General features: G+C 43.0%; 1 protein-coding gene across 13 annotated transcripts in view; it reads right to left on the reverse strand.

The window, feature by feature from the left end:
- Positions 1-20160, reverse strand: part of Caln1 (calneuron 1) — a 491884-nt gene that overhangs the window by 408023 nt on the left and 63701 nt on the right.

The following is a 20160-nucleotide window of genomic DNA, read 5'->3' on the forward strand; positions in this document are numbered from 1 at the left end:
TGGAGCTGACTTCCCAAGTCTACACCCAGACAGAACCCTGGTCTCCCTTGCCCCACACTTGAAGGACAACAATCAGCTTAGAGTCACCACTTAGCTTTCCAGGGGGACCATCTGGCTGCCATTCAAGTGTCCAACTGCTGACAGGATACATCTTGCTACCAAGGGTAGTCTTATCAAGAAAAAGAGCAAAGTAACAAGTCACCCCCCCCCCCGCCCCTAGCCTCCAGAGGCCCTCATAACCCCTTCCTGCTCCTGCTAGGGTGAGGAGAGAGAGAGAGAGAGAGAGAGAGAGAGAGAGAGAGAGAGAGAGAGAGAGAGAGAGAGAGAGAACAACCCACCTGGTTGGCACGATCTTTTCTAATATCCCCCTTTTCTCTGAGCTGCCAGGGTCTTACTCCCTATGGGGACCATGAATCTGTCAGAATCAAAGACGTGGAGAAATTCCTTGCTCCAATCAGGAACGAACCGGGGAAAGTCATCCTTAGCGTTTCTTCCAAAAAGCTCAGCCACCAACTCTCTGTTGGCTGGTCCTGCTGCCAAGGGAGTTTGGGCACTGGTGCTGGCAGTCAGTCACACAAGTTAATCAGGATCCCCTCACTGCCTGTGCCTCCTGGCCTGCCGCCTGAGCTGCAGGTTTTTGGGGGTTTTTTTGTTTTGTTTTGAGCTTTTTTTTTTTTTTTTTTTTTTTGAGTCCCCACGGCGCTTGCTACTGCTGGCACACCTTTGACATGTCGGATTTCTTAACCCATCTTCTCATGCCCCAGCTTTCCCTCCCAAATTGTCTTTAAGCCTTCTTGGGGCACCAGGGGAGCTGTGTGTGTTTTTTTTTTCACAGATGTGTGTGGAAGGGTGTCCATAAAGAGTGGTAAGTGGGCCAGGTGTGGTGGGGCAGACCTGCCATCCCAGCACGGAGGAGGAGGTGGAGGCAGGATAATCTGGAATCAGAAGTCAGTCTGTGCTCTCAGTGAGTTCCCAGGACAGCCTGAGCTACTATCTGAAACCTAGTCTTGGTGTGGGGGGACAGAAGGGGACGGCAGGTAGATAAATACAGTGGGAGAAATCTCGGTATATAGTTGGGTAAGAATTACATGTGTGTGTGTGAGAGAGAGCGTATGGGTGAGCATGTGGAGGCCAGCGAACACCATAGACGTTATTTATCAGTTACCATCCGCCTTGTTTCGTTTTTGAAATGGGCTCTTGCCATTTTGACACACTGATTGGCCAGAACACGCCTGGAATCCCTGACTCCGCCTCCCCAGAGTTGGCAGCACAGGTGTGTAAGTAAGGCCCTACCCACCGAGTTAGAAGTCAGGTCCTCCTGGGCCTGAGAACTTATTATATATCTACTTTGAGAGCATCTCCCTATTTAGCCAGGCCCTGAACTCCCTCCCGGTGTCACCCTGCCTCAGCCTCCTGGCTTCCAGAGTGTCAGGTAAGGCTCATCACTCCTAACTGAAAAGCAGAGTCTTGTAACAATCTGTAGCCCTTTTAAGAAATTCTCCTTAAGGATGAATGCAGGCCAGCAAACTCAGTCACAAGACAGTAAGCCTATCTACACACAGGGAGTGCCTGGGGGAGGGGTTAGAGGGGGGAGGGGAGGCTCTGAAGAGAGAAGCCATATGACCAGTGTGGGACACACCTGGCAAAAGTTCTCACGCTGTCCTCCCCGCTGCAATGGACAAGTTACTTGTTCTTTCTGAATCTTGATGTCCTCATCTGTAAAATGGGAATGATACTGGCATCCACCCCCCTTTGAGGTCTTGGTAAAGATTAAGTGCCACCCTGTGAAATAACAGTCATATACTAGGGTCACTCAGCTCCAAGCCTACAGTGAGCTCCAACAAGCATGGTCCTTTGTCACTGTGTCATGGGAATTCTTACCCTGGGCACAGCTTCATAATGTCCCCCTGATAAATCAGCGCCCCCAGAATTCACCTTGGGAAACGGTGACATTATCGGGCTTGCTTACAAAACATGAATGGGAAATTACTGGCAGGGCTGTGGGTGGCCCCAAAACATACTGAAGTCTTCACCCATCCTGGACAATGATTCCATGCAACTGTATATGTGGAACCCCTTAATTAACCTCTTCTAGACTATACTCTAGCATAGTGCTTCTCAACTTTTCTAAGGCTTCGTCCCCAAGTCTTGATTCAAAAATTTTAGTCTCAGGGCTATCCGCTATTCCTGTAGGGCAGCAACCCTCAACCTTCCTGACCCTGAGACCCTTTAATACAGTTCCTCATGGTGTGGTGACCCCTGACCTTAAAATTATTTTGATGATACTTCATCACTATAATTTTGCTACTGTTATGAATCATAATGTACATGGTTTTGGAGATAAAAGTTTGCCAGGGGGTCTCAACCCACAGGTTGAGAACCTCTGCTCTAGCACCTTTGAGGACCCCCTCCCCTTCTCCAAAACCACCCACAGTTACAGGAGTGGTTAGAGAGTTCAATGACCCTCCATCTAAAACGAACACCAACAGGTAACAAACACTCTTGCCAGCAAGCACAACTAACGTGATTAAGAGGACAGTTGTTTTGCACAAGGACCTATAGTTTACAATGAGTCAACACATGTCAAAGACGTGACCTGGAAGAAGGGGTCATCAAGGGTCTGCCTCCTCAGGATACAAAGTTCAGACACACCAAGAACTGAAAGAAAGTAGCCAGCTTTGGGGATCATGGTAAGAGCCGTGTTTCTCTGACTACAACTATTGTAAGACTTCCAGGTTAACGGAGAAACTGAGCCACGGGACCTGACACTTGTTTAATTGATTATATAAATAGAATATATGATAAATGTGTAACAGACACAGACACACATACACAGAGAGACACACAGAAACACACACACATACACACTTTCTAGTCAGATAAGGGCTGGAATTTGGCTAAACAGCAGAGCCTAGAACCCCTCAGTGAGGGGCTCTGGGCGTACCTTGGTAGTGGTAGACTTGTCTAACATACACGAGGCCTGGGCTCCATGCAGAGCACCCCAAAGAGATGTTTCACCAAGTACAGGATAGAGGCTAAAATCAACACAACAAAATGGACGACGGGGACTTTGTTTCGCCGCACATTTGTAACTGCAGTTAGCACCAAGCATTGTCCCCGGTCGAGGAAAATCCAGAGTCCTGGAGGGGACGGTAACTTCTGTCCTCTGCCTGGCTTTGGGATCCTGTGACATACGCGAGACAGGGCACAATCACATCCTCGCTGGTACAGATCATCTTCTGGAGTGCCCAGGTCGCTCTGCATCTCCCTCTTCCTTTCCTTTGGTCTCTCCTTCTTTCCGTTTGCCTATTGACTGACCGATTTACCTTCCAGGACTCCAGACCATCAGGAGCAGAAAGCAATGAGGGGGTCTGCCACGCTCTGAACAAAAGTGGTTGGAGACTTTAAAAGGACGAAAACAAAAAGAGAAAGATCGGACCGTGGAAACGGCTCGGCAGACAGAGGCCTTCTTGGCCAAGTCTGATGACCTGCGTTCAATCTCCAGGCCCCATAAGGTAGAGACTAAAAAAATATATCTGACTTCTGAAAGTTGACCTCTGACCTCCACACATGTGCCAGAGCACGTGTCCTGGCGTAAACATGAGTAAAGGTCCTGCCTGTGTGGATATGTGAAAAAAAAATGCAATGTGATATCCTAATTTTGCCCCAGTCTCTTTGTCTTTATCTCTTGCCACACCCCATCTCTCTGCTCTGCTCTGCTCTGCTTCTCTAATGGCCAGGCTCAGTCTCTCTCTCTGTCCCTGTCTCTGTCTCTGTCTCTCTCTCTCTCTGTCCCTGTCTCTGTCCCTGTCTCTGTCTCTGTCCCTGTCTCTGTCTCTGTTGCTCTCTCTCTGTCTCTCTGTCTCTGTCCCTGTCTCTGTCTCTGTTGCTCTCTCTCTGTCTCTGTCCCTGTCTCTGTCTCTGTCCCTGTCTCTGTCTCTGTCCCTGTCTCTGTCTCTGTTGCTCTCTCTCTGTCTCTCTGTCCCTGTCTCTGTCTCTGTCCCTGTCTCTGTCTCTGTTGCTCTCTCTCTGTCTCTCTGTCCCTGTCTCTGTCTCTGTCCCTGTCTCTGTCTCTGTCCCTGTCTCTGTCTCTGTTGCTCTCTCTCTGTCTCTCTGTCCCTGTCTCTGTCTCTGTCCCTGTCTCTGTCTCTGTTGCTCTCTCTCTGTCTCTCTGTCCCTGTCTCTGTCTCTGTTGCTCTCTCTCTGTCTCTCTCTGTGTCCCTGTCTCTCTGTCCCTGTCCCTGTCCCTGTCTCTGTCCCTGTCTCTCTCTCTCTCTCTCTCTCTCTCTCTCTCTCTCTCTCTCTCTCTCTCTCTCTCTGCTCCAGACTCTTTGCGATGTCTGTGGCTGTCCTCTCTGTTATATCTACAATAAACACCTTCCCCTTAACCGTACCACAGAGTGGTCATGTCATCAGTTTTTATACACTAAGGAAGCCATCAACCCTGGGTTTGCAAGTAGAAAACACTGTTGTTGTAGATGTTTATCATATATAGATATAGATAGATATATATATAGATATAGATATAGATATAGAGATAGAGATAGATATAGAGATAGAGATAGAGATAGAGAGATAGAGATAGAGATAGAGATAGAGATAGAGATAGAGATATGCAGGAAGAGGTTAATTGGACAAACTATTCTGGGTCTGGAAAGGTGGCTCGGTGGGTAAGGTACCTGTTGTACAATCATGAGGACCTGGGTTCACCATGAGCCCATGTAACAGGAGTCTGTAATCACTTTAAGACTCCTACCATGATGTGGAAGATGAAGACAGGAGAATTCATGGATCTCACAGGCCAGCTAGCCGACCACACACTGTAGCTAGCCATAGAAGACGGACCCTGTCGCAAGGAAAAGGTAGAAGGCTAGGAACTCTGGCCCCCACAATACACACACACACACACCAAACAAATACACAGGAAGACTGTATTCAGATTTTTTTCAACTTGGTTGATTTCTGTCCAGAATATTTTTATTACAGATTTTTTTAAAAGATTTATTTATTTATATTTATGTATATGTGTGAGTACGTGAGTATTTGGGTGAATATGTGTGTGAATCCCTGAGGAGACCAGAAGATAGTGTCTGATCCCCTGGAGCTGGAGTTATAGATTGTTCTAATCACCCAGTGTGGGTGCTGGGAACTGAACTCAGGTCCTCTGCAAGAGCAGCAAGCACTCTTAACTGCCGAGCCATCTCTCGAGCCCAACTACATTTTGGTCTTTTTAGTCCAGGAGGCGTCCCACATGTGTCTTAGTGTGTATGCAGAGGTGAGAGGACAAGTTGCAGGATTTGGTTCCAGGGGTCGAATTCATGCCAACAGGCTTGGTTGCAAAAGACTTTACCTGTTGAACTGTCTTACAGGTCTGGCTGCCTTTTTTTTTTTTTTTTTTTTTTTTTTTTTTTTTTTTTTTTTTTTTGAGAAAAAGCACTGCATTGATTTGTTTCCACAGCAGTAAACGTGCAGAAGAGAAAAAAATAGCACACTCGCTGCTTTACAAACAGCTGAGCTCACTCTGCGACAAGAAGATTGATGAGGGGGCTGTATCGGTACAAACGATAACAATTCTTCTAAAAGAAGGGAAAAGTATATATGCCGGGTGTCATACACGGTCCATGCCTGAAATCCCAGCACTCAGGAGGCTGAGGCAGGAGGATTGCTAGCTTAGATAGATCTGGAAGATATAGCAAGAACTCATCTCCAAAATAAAGAAGATTAAGTTGGGGGTGATGAGGAGAAGGAGGAAGAGGAGGAGGAGGAAGAGGAGGAGGAGGACAATGACGACGACGACAAACTTGCTAAGTAGCTTAAGACTGCAAGAATTCCTTCTCCTCCTACCTCAACCACCTAAGTGCTGGGATTACAGGTTCATGCCACCATTTGCAGATAAAATGTTTTCTCTAAGTGCCTCTGGAAGCTTCCACCCATGCTCATGTGGTGACAACTGTTTTCCTTTACCACAGCACAAGTTCTATGTTATAGCCCCAGTTCCAGCATTCTTGGCACTGTACTGAGTTCACTTGAATAATAAATTCACACATTCGACCTTCTTCTTAGTAATTACAAAAAAGGACAAAGACTCCATGAATCCAAAATGACATAGTGATTGCATGTGTGTCTTTGTATGTGTGTGTTGTATAGGTACATGAATGTGCTTGGGCAGGAGCCCATGTGTGTGCTGATGGAGGGCAGAGTAGGATATCAGGTGTCCTCAGTTCTCTATCTGTCTGTCTGTCTGTCTGTCTATCTATGTATCTATCTATGTACCTATGTATCTATGTATCTATCTATGTATCTATCTATCTAACTATGTATGTATGTATATATGTATGTATCTAACTAACTATGTATGTATCTATCTATCTATCTATCTATGTATCTATGTATGTATGTATGTATGTATGTATGTATGTATGTATGTATCAATCTATCTCTCTAACTATCTATCTATCTCATTCCTTTGAGGCAAAGCAGCCCCTGGAAACTGGACTTCACGGGTGGTTTGCCCAAGAAACCCCCAGAGATCTTCCTATCTGCACACCCCTCAATAATAGGGTTACATACACATGTGGAACCATGTCTAGCTTGTTACCTAGGTGCTAAGATCTGCAAGCATTATTGCCCATTGAACCATCTCTCCAGTCCCTTGTCCATATTGATTCCAAATACTATCTTATAGGACTCAGTGATGGTTCAGTAGGTACAGGTGTTTGCCATGCAAGCCTGAGGACCTGAACTGATCCCTTCTAAAGGTGGATGAAGGAAAGTAAGTCCATTAAATTGTCCTCTGACCTACACACACACACATACACATACACACACACACACACACACACACACACCATGGCATAAGTGCATAAGTGCACACATGTTGCACACACATACAATAACAACAATAACATTTTAAATTTTAAAAGCATTTTATAAAGGAAGGAATCAGGGAATAATAGATTCTTTGTGGAGGATGGCATTTTGCTTTTGATTTGGTGTGTGTGTGTGTGTGTGTGTGTGTGTGTGTGTGTGTGTGTTTGCCTGCAGATGAATTCAGGAAATTAATGCACAAGAAATAACAGAAGTGTAGAAACATTAGTTTTTTCAACCTCAAAAATAGTGGTTGACCTAATGCAAAAATTATCTATGGTTGCTAATATCATGGGGTAAGAGATGGGCACTTGGTTTAAGTTCTTCATTGAAGAATTGTCTTTACATTGTTTTAATGGTTGAAATGAAAAAATAAGAGGGAGGGAGAGGGACAGAGAGAGAGAGAGAGAGAGAGAGAGAGAGAGAGAGAGAGACAGAGACAGAGACAGAGACAGAGAGAGGGAAAGACAGACAGACAGACAGAACAGGTCAGAATAAAGTCTTTGTGTAATTTCAAGTACAAAGGTTTCTAGAAATAAAAATACGTTTTAAAAAATGGTGATGGGGCTGGAGAGGTGGTCAACTGGTTAAGAGCACTTGCTGCTGTTCCAGAGGACCTAAGTTCAACTCCCACCTCGTATAAGGTTGCTTACAATTGCCTGTAATTCTATCTTCTAACACCCTCTTCTGGTCTCCAAAGGTACTGCACCTACACAGTGAACACACACACACACACACACACACACACACACACACACACACACACAGAGGCCCTGGACTGGGGAAAAAAGGGGGGATAAAATTTTTTTTAAACAGGTATAATTTTAAAACATGAAGGTACCATCTGGTCCTTTACATAGCAGTGCACCTGCCTCTGAATTTAGTTAAAAAACAAAAAGCAAAACAGCCTGGGGAATAGTGTGTTAGGTTTCCATTCCTGTAGCAAATACCTGGATATAGCAACTTTAAAAAGTGAAAAGTCCATGCTTTGGCTCATTGTTTTTGAGGTTTATGTGTATGACTGACTGTCCCTGTTGCTTCAGGTTTGTGCCTGTCCTGGTGGCCTAGGACACCTGCCGGTCTTATAGGCACTGTGAACAAAGAGTAAGAGATGGTGTTGGGGGTGTGGCTCAGTGGGTAGAGCACTGTGAGTTAAGCCCCGGGTACCATCCCCAGCATCACATAAAACAGGAATGGTCCCATGGGCCTGGAATCCCAGCATCCATGAGTCAGAGACAGGAGGATCCAGACTTCAAAGTCATCCCTAGCTACACAGTGCGTTAAGGCCTGACTTACATTAGACCCTGTCTGTCTCAAAGGAAAAAGGAAAAAAAAAACAGAAGTTGGGGACGGGGAGGATGTCTCAGCGTCTAAGAGGACTTGCTAAGCAAGCATGAGGACATGAGTTCAGATCCCGACACCTATGTAAAAAGTCAGTTGTGGCCTCAAGTCTCTTATAATTAGCTGTAGGTGGAATGGCAGAAACAAGATATTCCCTGGGGCTTGCTAGCCACCAGACTAGCTCCAGGTTCAGCAAGAGATTCTGTCTCAAAGACATAAGGCAAAGAGTGATTGAATAGGATCCTCCATGTTGCCTTCTGACTTCCATGCATTACCCACCACCCACTCCACCGCCAATGAAAACATACACCATCCACACATAGACACCATAAACATACATACAAACGAAAATTAAAACCCATGTCCTACAGTATCACATGTCAGAACAATGGTGCCACAGTTATATTTTCATGATTATTTAGTTTGTCAAAGTTTACAAGCAGGTCCTATGTTAATCTCAAGGACGGTCATCTAGAGAAAGGGGAGAGGAAAAACAGATAGAGAGTTAGGCAAGTCGAGACATGTTGGGACATGCCTGTGATCAGGAGGAGACTGAGCTAGGAGGGTCACTGGGAATCTGAGGACAGCCTGGGCTACACGGTGACACCCTGCCTGGAAGTCAGGCAAATATAAAGCATCCTTGTTTAGCAAAGGAAAAGGTTTAATAGAAATGATAGCATTTCAAATGGTTTAACTAAAAAAATAAAAAATAAACAAAGTTTAGGTGTGTGAAACTATAATTGGCTTTGGAACTAAAGTGGAACCAAAATGGACTCACGTGTATACTTTGCAACTCACCGAAGAGGAAAAGAAGATTTGAAAGATCGTACAATTTCAAAAGAAAAATATAGACAAAAACCCACACCTAAAATGAAAAGTATACCAGGGTAGGGGTCACACTTAACAGATGCAAAGGCCGGAAGTAAAACATCTGGCAGCAGGTCCTCGCTGGAGGGAACAGCTCGCTAGATATTGCTGAAGGAAGGATCCCTTGGGTAGGCAGCATGGTACTCACCTGACATCCAGCAGAGGAGGCTGAGGCAGAAGGATGCTGAGCTGGAGGCCAGCCTGGGCTACACAACAAGTTCCAAGTTAGGTTGCGCTGCAGAGTTAAACCGTATCTCAAAAAAGGCTAAAAAACAAAACAGAATGAAAAGACACTAGTAACTAATCTGTTAGTTACTTAATTAGTCTATTAACGAATTAGCTAAATAGTTAATTCGTTATTTGTTGGTTGGTTAATCTTAGTTATTTCATTGTTGGTTAGTTATTTAATTGGTTACTTGTTAATTAACCAATTAAAACTTAGAATGCACACCTGTTTCTAGCAATGTATTTGCTTTTTCAGAATGCATTTTTATGGGGCAGGTGAGATGGCTCAGTGCATATGGGGCTTGCCACCAAGCCTGACAACAAGAGGTCAATCCTAGAACACATGAAGAGGAAGGAAAAAATTGACTTCGGCAAGTTTTTAATCTGACCTCTACACATATGCACATAACCATGTGTGTGTGTGTGTGTGTGTGTGTGTGTGTGTGTGTGTGTGCACTGCACGTGCATGTATGCACACAGAAATAACAAGAATTTAAGAAGTTTAAAGTGCACCTTACATATGTAGCTGCACAATGATATTCACAGAAACATTGGGATTTCTGAAAGAATGAAAAATACTGTAATTAAATATAATTCCCACTAAAGTTTTCTTCTCAAAGAATTGGTGCCTTTAATAAAAATGGTTGAAAATAACAAAAGTAAGTTTTCAATTAATAATGGTGTCTATGCAGTGAAGTATAGAGCTTCTAAACAAATAACTAAGAGGACCTTTCAAACAGCATTAAATGTACAGACAGCCTCCTACTTACAAAATACTTCAATGTATAGAACCTTCCAGTTCTGTTTTTCAGTTTTATGAAGGTATGTGTACACACTCATGCAACGAATTGATTTTCACTTTTAATATAGTACTCAATAAACTCTGTGTGAGATCCTACCATGTGTTATAAAATAGGATTTGTGTTAGAAGATTATACTGAGCAACAGACCGATATGAGTGTCCTGAACACATTTAAGATAAGTAAGCCAGGTTAAGCTGTGACGGTTTATAAATTAGGGGAATTAGCTACAGCTTCCACTTAAACTAGTCTTGCATATAGTGGGTTTATTAGGATTTGCAATGGTCGGTTTTAATGGACAACTTTACACAATTTAGAATCACCTGGGAAGAGAATATCAATGAGGGGCTGTTCTGGATAAGATTAACCTGGAGGCATGTCTGAGGAGATTGTCGAAATTGTGTTAACTGCCGTGGAACTAGCCTTCCTGAAAATGGGCGGCAACATTCCCTAGGCAGAGGGTCCTAGCATGAATCCGTGTAACAGCCAGCCCAACACAAGCATCCGTGCATTAATCAATTGCTCTCTGCTCTTGGCTATGGATGAGACTAGTTGCTTCGAATTCCTGCCTTGACTTCCCCACCATGATGGGCTCAAGTCCAGAATTTTGAGATTCTCCCCTATGGCGCTATCACAGCGATAAAACTAAAACTAGGACAAGAGGCAAAACCATTGTGAGCTGAAGAGCACCTGTCATCTATGGCATAGAAACTATTCAATGTACACGCTTCTATTTATTTGTTCAAAAAACAATTCTAGAAGAAAAATACTGTCTCAGCCCTAGCGGGGACATTCCATGAGCTAAAGAATTAGGGAATGTTTATGGAGGGGTTTATATATAACCCCCTTTTCTGTGCTACATTTTTTTTCTCATTCAAGCATTTGTCTGGGTTTAGCTTTAGTTTAGTTTAGGAAGTGTGGGGTTGGGGGAGGGGAGACTGAAGAAATGATTCAGCAGCTAAAAGCAATAGCTTACTCTTGCCAACACCTAGGTTGAGTGTCTCACAACTCCTAGTAACTACAGTTCCAGGGATGCTAACTCCCTCTTCTGGATCTTCTGGACTCCGGGGTCACTGCGAGCAATGTAGCACACATACGGAAAATCTTACGTGCACACACGCATGCGCACGCGCGCACACACACACACACACACACTTTTTTAATTAATTTATTTTTTTAAGGGAAAAAGCCAGATGAGAGCTAGCATTCCCTCTCTACTTCATGGTCTGCCCGACATGAGGCGTCAAAACCGCATGTGCCCACCACCAGGAACTCTGCCATACCTTCCCAGCCATGATAGACTATAATCTTTCAAGCTGTGAAGCAAAAATAAATCCTTCCTTAAGTTGTTTCTGTATGGTGTCTGTCATATCAGTGAGAGACATAAGCAATGCATACTGTAAAGGAACTACTGATGCTCAGTAGAGCGTGGATATATGATATAAAGGAACTATATTAAAACTCTGTAGAGCTTCCTAGCTACTGATTTGCATGCTAGGACAGTCAGATGCCCTGATACCACCAGGGCATAGACGGCCTATTCACCACCTTCTCAGATCTCCTCATTTAGCATCTTCGTTCCTAAATACTCCCTGATGACCTGGTTTCATTTCTGTTGATGTGATCAACCCATGGATAAAAAGCAGTTTAAGGGAGAAAGGAGTTGATTCAGCTTACAATTCCACATCACAACCCATTGTAATGGAGAAGTCAGAGTGGCAGGAACTTCAAGTTTTACTACATTCACAGTCAAGACCAGAGAGAAACAAATGAGCCCGTGCTACCTGCTTGCTATTGTTCAGCTAACTTTTTTCACTGAACACAGTATCCTTGCCTAGGGAATGGTGCCGCCCATAGTGAACTGGATCTTCCCACGTCCATTAACTATCAAGTCAGTCCTCTACAAACATGCTCATAGGTCAGCCTTATGAAGACAATTCCTCAATTAAGACTTTCATAATTGACTTGGTTAAGCTAAGTGGTTCTAGGCTGTGACAAGTTGACAGTTTAAAACTACACATCACACCTGTGGTCATAATTACAGAGGGTTCCTGAGCTCTGTGAGTCACATTAGCAAATTATTGGCCTTGGGGGGTGGGGGTAAGGAAAACTCCCAAATTTATAGCATGTCTGTGGCCTGAGAGTCTGAACTTGACATTCTGTGTTTGTGGAAATTATGCTAACAATTCTGATTAATGTCTAGTTGGGGACCAAACAGAGTAACAATCACTTATCTCTTTTGAAGTAGACATAACAGTTTTCAGTGAAAGGCTATCTAATGTAGACCACTTCATATAACAAGATAATGGAAAATATGATGTAAATATCGGACAAAATGTAATTCAAGGTAAGAGTTATTAAACAGGACAGAGAGTCATTTAGTCTGGGCAAAAAGTGCAACCAACCATGGAGATTTCTAGAATGTACCATTCTGCAACAAATAACCTAACAAGAAATCAATTGGAATACTATTAGGAATCATACGGGAACTCACTTAAATACCAAGTGAGTTACAGAAAAATATGTGTGTACCAAAATCAATACCTTTCTCCCCTATGAAAATAACAAGGTATGAAATATAATGGAAGCCAAGGTATTTTTTTTTCATTTGCAATAGAAATAAAATGTTCGGTCTGTATGGACAGAAATTTAAAACTCTCTTAAGATACATGCGAGGAGCCTGGAATTAAAAGAAAACAAAGGAGCATACTGTACCTTGATGTTAACCTTTTTGTTTATATATGTGAGCATACTACCACGCTCTTCAGACACACCAGAAGGGCAACGGATACCATCACAGATGGTTGTGAGCCACCACGTGGTTGCTGGGGATTGAACTCAGGACCTCTGGAAGATCAAGTGGTGGTGCTCTTAACCACTGAGCCATCTCTCCAGCCTCGATATTAACCTTTTTAAAACAATAGCAGAGCTCCCTAAATTAACTTCAAGGTAATGACAATTGGAATCCCAGTGGGATTCTGTGAAGGCCCATGGCAACTGTCAACTTAATTAGATATAGAACCTCTGGGTGCATCTAGGAGGAATTATCCTGATGGAGTTAACAAAGATGGTAAGACTCACAATGAATGGGCAGCACCATCCTAGGGGCTGGGGCCCTGGACTGAATAAAATGGAGAAAAGGTGGACTAAATATCAGCATTTGCCTCTCTCTGCTTCCTGACAGAAGATGCAACATGGCGAGCAGCCTCACTTCTCCACTATGAAGGACTGTACCCTTGAACTGTGAGCCACAGTCGATCCTTCCTCCCTTAAGTTGCCTTTGTCAAGTATTTTATAATGGCAGCAGAAGAAACTAAGAATTTATATTAGAATCAGATGGAAAGGTTCTAGAGTTCACCTGCAAGATTCGATATTTATGAAGGTAGAAGAATGAGATTTACTTGGGATTAAATATACATTAACTCTATGGCAATTGAAACTATGTATCTGTCTATAATTGTCATAGTAATCCAGGAAAAAAAATTTTTATACTCAAGATTTATTATCGGGTTCTATATCTCCTTTTGAATTGCAATCTCCGAAAGGGACGGACACTCTCTCTCGTTTTCAGTCTCTTTGTTTCCCCTTTATTTCCCCTCCCTTCCTCTTTCTCTCTCTCCTCCTCCCTCTTTCTTCATCTCTCTCCCTCTCTGTAATTCCAGAACTCAAAAAATGAAGGCAGAGGGATCAGGAATTCAAGGTCATCCTCTGCTACAGAACTAGTTTGAAGCCAACCAGGTTACTTGAGATCCTGCCTCAAACAGACAAAATAAATCCTGTGGGAAAGAAGTCAGTATAACAACTGGCCACACATATAAATGAAAAGTAGACTTGTTTTGAAAAATCACTAATAATCATATAACTATTCATATATAAGACATTAAGATGCTCCATTAGATTGGCATGATTTAAAACTATGGAGAAAATCCAGTATGAGAGTCAATGAATATGTATCCTCTTAGAAAACATTGGCCAAATGTATGTCATCATTTCAAAAGAGAAATGAAGTTGTGTGCATGTTTGGGGCTGGAGAGATGGCTCAGTGGTGAAGAGCACTGGCTGCTCTTCCAAAGGTCCTGAGTGCAATTCCCAGGAACCACATGGTGGCTCACAACCCTCTGTAATGGGATCCAATGCCCTCTGGTGGTGTGCCTGGGACTGCAAGTGTACTCATATACATAAAATAAATAAACAAATCTTTTTTAAAATCATGTGCATGTCTTACATATACCATTGTGACAAAATAACTGTCAAAAGTACCTTAAAGAAAGTGGTGGGATTTTTTTTTTTTTTTTTGCTCACAGTTCAAGGTACACTCAGTCATGACAGATGAGTCATGGCAGGTGTGGCGGATCACATTGCACCCACAGTCAGGAAGCAGAGAGTGATGGATGCTGCTGCAGCAGACTTCTTCCTTTTAATTCAGTTCAAGACCCCATCCCATGGGATGCTGCCACCCACATTCAAAGTGGGTCCTCACCTTCTGCTAATTCATCCTGGAAACATCTTCACAGATATCTTCTCAGGATGCGTCTCCTAGGTGATTCCAAATCCCATCTTGACAATCAAGATTTACCGTCACTGTGTAATAATATCTTTAATGCCTATTAAATCCAGCAATTCCAGTTTAACATGTACCATAAGACCAGTGAAAAGGCTCTGTAAGAGGAGGCCATTGCCACCAAGCTGGATGACCTGAGTTCCATCCCCAGAACTGATGTTCACAAGTTACACACACACACACACACACACACACATCCAACAAAATTATCACAGTCACGAAGATGTGGTTGTAAGGATTATAGATCAATAATATGGTGGTAATTTATCTTAGTGAAAACTCAGCCATAAAACTGACCATTGATAGGTGACTGAATCAATAAAGTACAGTAGGTATGCATAAGAAACACTATCGCTGAGCTAGGGCGACAGCTCGGTCAATGTGATGCTTGCCTTGCAAGCAACAAGACCTGAATTTGATCAGCAGAACTCACATAAAAATGGTATGTCTGGTTGTAGGCATCTGTAATCCTGAGAGACAGAGGCAGGAGGTTTCCTGGGGCTCCCTGGCCAAGCAGTCTCGCCTACTAGGGAAGTTCTGGGCCATTAAAAGACCCTGTCTCAAAGGAGGTAGACATCTCTGACAAGGATGATACCCAAGGTTGTCCTTTGGTTCTTATGTGTATGTATACATACATAAACCTGCTTACACATGAACGCAAACACACAAGGATAAACAAAATTAAAATAAATGTTAGGGGGGTTGGGGATTTAGCTCAGTGGTAGAGCACTTGCCTAGCGAGCGCAAGGCCCTGGGTTCAGTCCCCAGCTCCGAAAAAAAGAAAAAAGAAAAAATAAATAAATGTTAGGGAGTAACATTGGAAAACAGCTGACTCATTAAATCAAGTTTCAACTGTGAATCTGGCCAAGAACTCATGACTGGGGAGCTCAGAGGCCTCAAGGACCAACCTACTACTATTATTTTGCAAAATGGACATAGCATCAAACCACCCCCTGGAATGCTTAACCTTCATCCCCTTTGATGAACGCAGCTCTCAGCCATCAACGGAGAAGCTTGTGTTTGTAGTGGAAGGATGGCAACACAAGACACTTACAACTGGTCGGAGTGTAGCGAGGAATAGCCTGTTGAGTTCTCACCCATAATGAGTATATTTCACAAACCCCAAGACTCAGGGACCATCAGAGAAGACTATAGGAGCTGAAGACTGTTGGAAGTGGGGGCTGATATGAAATGGCACCTTCTGAACATGACAGTCTCATTATACTCATGAACTCACAGGAGCCATGGCTGCCTGCACAAGTCCTGCAGAAGATCAAGCCAGTCGATATATTCTAGCATGGACCAGGGGAGTTCATGAGCCCCTATCCCTCTCAGGTCTTACAATGATAGCTGCTAATGTTTTTTTTTCAGGCATGTGGTCCTGGTAGATTGATCATAATTTGGGGAAATGGAATGTGAGGATCCAGAAGGAGGGTAAATGTGAACAAAATACATTGTATGTATGTAATAAATTCTCAGTGAATAATATTTTTACATCCCAAGACATAAATCAAATTTCAAAACAGCCTGTCCAACATAATGCCTTTTATTCAAAGTCATACACGACTAAATTTTGTGCATATGGCCTAGAAATTTCTTTCTTAGGAAAATGGTTAATAAACAAGGCATTTGAATGTTCACAAAAATATATGTCCTAGAGTATTTTCAACAGTGCTATTGAGAATAGTTCCAAACTGGAAACTACCTGAATGCCCTGGATAAATAAATTATGACACGGACTGAGAACATGCCATATCAGTAGTGAACAGCTTGTAAACACAGGACAGGGGTAAATCCTCACAAATTACATGAGAGGATAATGAAGACAAATTCACCTTCATGTTGATATATAACAAACTTAAAAACAGACTAAGTAGCCTCTGTCACCGGAGGTCAGTATACTTCTGTAGCCTCGGTTGGTGGGGAGTGTCTTAGTCAGTGTTTTGTTGCTGTGAAGAGCCACCATGACCATGGCAACTCCTACAAAGGAAAACACTTCATTGCTGCTGTCTTACACTTTCAGTCCATTATCATCATGGCAGGAAACATGGCAGCATACAGGCAGACATGGTACTGGAGAAGATACTAAGAGTTCTACATCATGATCCACAGGCAGCAGAAGTGAAAGCCACCCTAGGCCTAGTTTGAGTATCTGAGACCTCAAAGCCTGCCCCCACATTGACATACTTCCTACAGCAGGCCACACCCACTCCAACAAGGCCACACCTCCTAATCCTTCTAAACAGTCCCACTCCCTGATGACTAAGCATTCAAATATATGAGCTCATGGGAGTCATTCTTATTCAAAGAGCCTGCTGTTCTTAACCTTCATCAGCGAAGCTTCTTACTGAAGCCAGAAGATGGGGAGATGCACAGCAAAAAAATGTCTTCTGGAAGCCACTTAGCCATTGTGCTCATGAGCCCACTGCAGCTGTGGTTATCTGCACAAGACCTGCACAAAGCACCATCACTATTTCACCAATGGAAGAGGAGCTCATTAGACCCCACAGCTCCACCAAGGGATCATTGTAGTTAATGGTTGTTGGGGGAGGAAGTGCCATTTTTCTCAGGGTCATTGATAAATAGACCCCCTACCACCACACTCAAGCAAGTAATTCTAACCTCAATGGACCAGACAGAAAAAGAAAATATGAAAGCAGGAGGGATTCTACTGGGAGAGAGACAGGAAGAGCTGTCTTAGTCAGGGTCCCACTGCTACGAAAACACACATAACTACAGCAACTCTTACAAAGACAAGCATTTAATGGGGGCTGGCTTACAGGTTCAGAGGTTCAGTCCATTATCTTCATGGTGGGAAGCCTGGCAGCATGCAGGTAGGCATGGTGCTGGAGTTGCCCTGAGTTCTACGTCTTCATCCATAGGCAACAAAAGAAGACTGTGTAACTGGGTGTACCTTGAGTATGTATAACCTCAAAGCCTGCCTCCTTTGCGACACACTTCCTCCAACAAGACCACACCTCCTAATAGTGCCTTTCCCTATGGATCAAGCATTCAAACACAGGAATCTATGCGGCCCAAACCTATTTATTCTACCACAGGAGGATAGAGGGGAATGGGGGTGGAAATGACTAAACTTTGATATATAAATACACTTAAAAATAAAATAAAGCTCTGGCTCGAGAGATGGTTCTACAGTCAGGAGCACCAGTTCCCAGCACCTACATGGGGTGGCTCACAACCACCTATGACTTCCAGGGACCTAATGCCCTCTTTGCTTCTCCATGGGCACTGCCTCCATGTACTCACATAGATACATGTAAAACAAAATGAAGCAAATTAAAAATTAGCAAATAAATGAAAGTGAGGAAGAAGGAGAGTTAACTAATAAAAATAGGCACTAGAAAGTTTGTCAGATCACAGGGGCTGGTCAGAAAGCAATAAATAGATTTTTTTTCTCCCAAAAGACTGTTAGTGAAGCCGAGTTTATAAAAAAATAAAAGAAAAAGTGAAAAACAGTATCTATCCAAAGGCTAAAGTGCTGGGCAATTTCTGTTGATTCTGTTATTACCAAAGCTAATCCCAAAATTCATTTCAAGAAAAGAATTTATTAGAGGATTATTGAAATACAAGAAACTGCATGCAAAGTTCTAGACTGCTTCAAACTAAATGCATATAACATACACACATACAAACAAACACACACATATATATTTATACACATACACACATACACATACACACAAATACACACACATACAGACACATACACATACACACAAATACATACATACACACACATTTACACAAATATACACATACATACAAATACACACATACACACACATACACACAAAGATACACATACATACAAACACACATATACACACAGACACACACATAATATACACATACACACAACCAGGAACATATACACAAATATACACTCATACGGACAAACATACACACATATACACAGACACATGCACACACATACACATATACACAAGGACACACAATATACACACAACCAGGAACATACACACAAATAGACACTCTTACATACAAACACACACATACACGTGCACATACACACAAAAACACATATACACACATACACTCACATACATACAAATGCACACATACACAAATATGCAAAAACACAATACATGCGTCACATACATGTACACAAACACACACATACATGCACACATATGATGGGTGATTCTGAAATTCTGATTCTCCAGCTTTCGCCCCCTAAGGATTGGGAGTATAGAGGTGCATCACCATGGTTTATACAGTACTGGGGACGGAGCTTCACGTGTGCTAGTAAACACTCTACCAACTAAGCCCCAGGTCCTAATGTGTCTGTGTATATACCTCATATCATGTCAGGTGGTAAATGTAACTGTATCCCTTTGTCATCCCTTCCTTTCACCTCCCCAGTTGTCTCCCCTCACCTGCATGAATCATAATAGTTGGAATTTGGGGAACACAGATCTTTGTATGTCCATGTTTATCCAGCCCCCCTCAAGGTGGGTGATCTAACACTAAGCTACAACCCTAACCCACTATTTGGCTTCTTTGGGGGAACTGAAGAAACAAGGTTTTATCTATCCCAGACTGGCCTCTTGCTGGCTATGTAGCCAAGGACGACTTTGAACTTACAATCCTCCTGCCTCTACCTTCTCATTGCTGGGATTACACAAGTGAACCACATCTGCCATCCTGGTTCCCTTATCTCTGTACAGTTACAGAGCTAGAGAGGGAGGTATGATCTTGGAAAGTTCTGGAAACTTCCAGAGGTGAAGTTTAGCTGAAAAGAGTTACGGGGGACAAGTCTTCCACAAGACTCTCCCCGCTCTTTCTTCCTTCCTCCCTCCTTCCCTCCATTCCTCCTTCCCTCCCTCTCTATTATACCTTGAGGTAAGCGGCCTCTACCACTGCCCCACAATGCTTTGCCTTATCACAGGCCCAGAAGGGCTGAAACCTCTGAACCTGAGTCAAAGTAAATCCCTCACAAAGATGTGAAAACAGAAGTGTGAGGGGGATGGTTGGTAGGAGAGGGGTGAGAGAGGGCGGCAGAGCAAACATGATCAAAACACCGTATATACGTGTTTGCAAATGTCACAAGATCTATTGTTATATATAATTAACATATGCTAAAATTAAAAAAATCGACATTTAGGAGCCATCAAGATGGCTTAGCAGGTAACAGTGTTTGCCACCAACCTTCTCCACCTGAGTTCCATTCCTCGAACTCACTGGTGGAAGGAGAGAACTGATTCCAACCAGTTCTCCTCTGTTTTCCTATGTGTACCGTGGCAGTGTGCCTCCCTCATACAAATAAATAAATAAAATGTAAAAACAAGGACTGGAGGGATGGCTCAGCGGTTAAGAGCACTGTCTGCTCTTCCAGAGGTCCTGAGTTCAAATCCCAGCAACCACATGGTGGGTCACAACCATCTGTAATGGGATCTGATGCCCTCTTCTGGTGTGTCTGAAGACAGCGACAGTGTATTCACATATATCAATAAATAA

Source organism: Rattus norvegicus, chromosome 12, assembly GCF_036323735.1.
Source record: "Rattus norvegicus strain BN/NHsdMcwi chromosome 12, GRCr8, whole genome shotgun sequence".
NCBI lineage: Eukaryota > Metazoa > Chordata > Mammalia > Rodentia > Muridae > Rattus > Rattus norvegicus.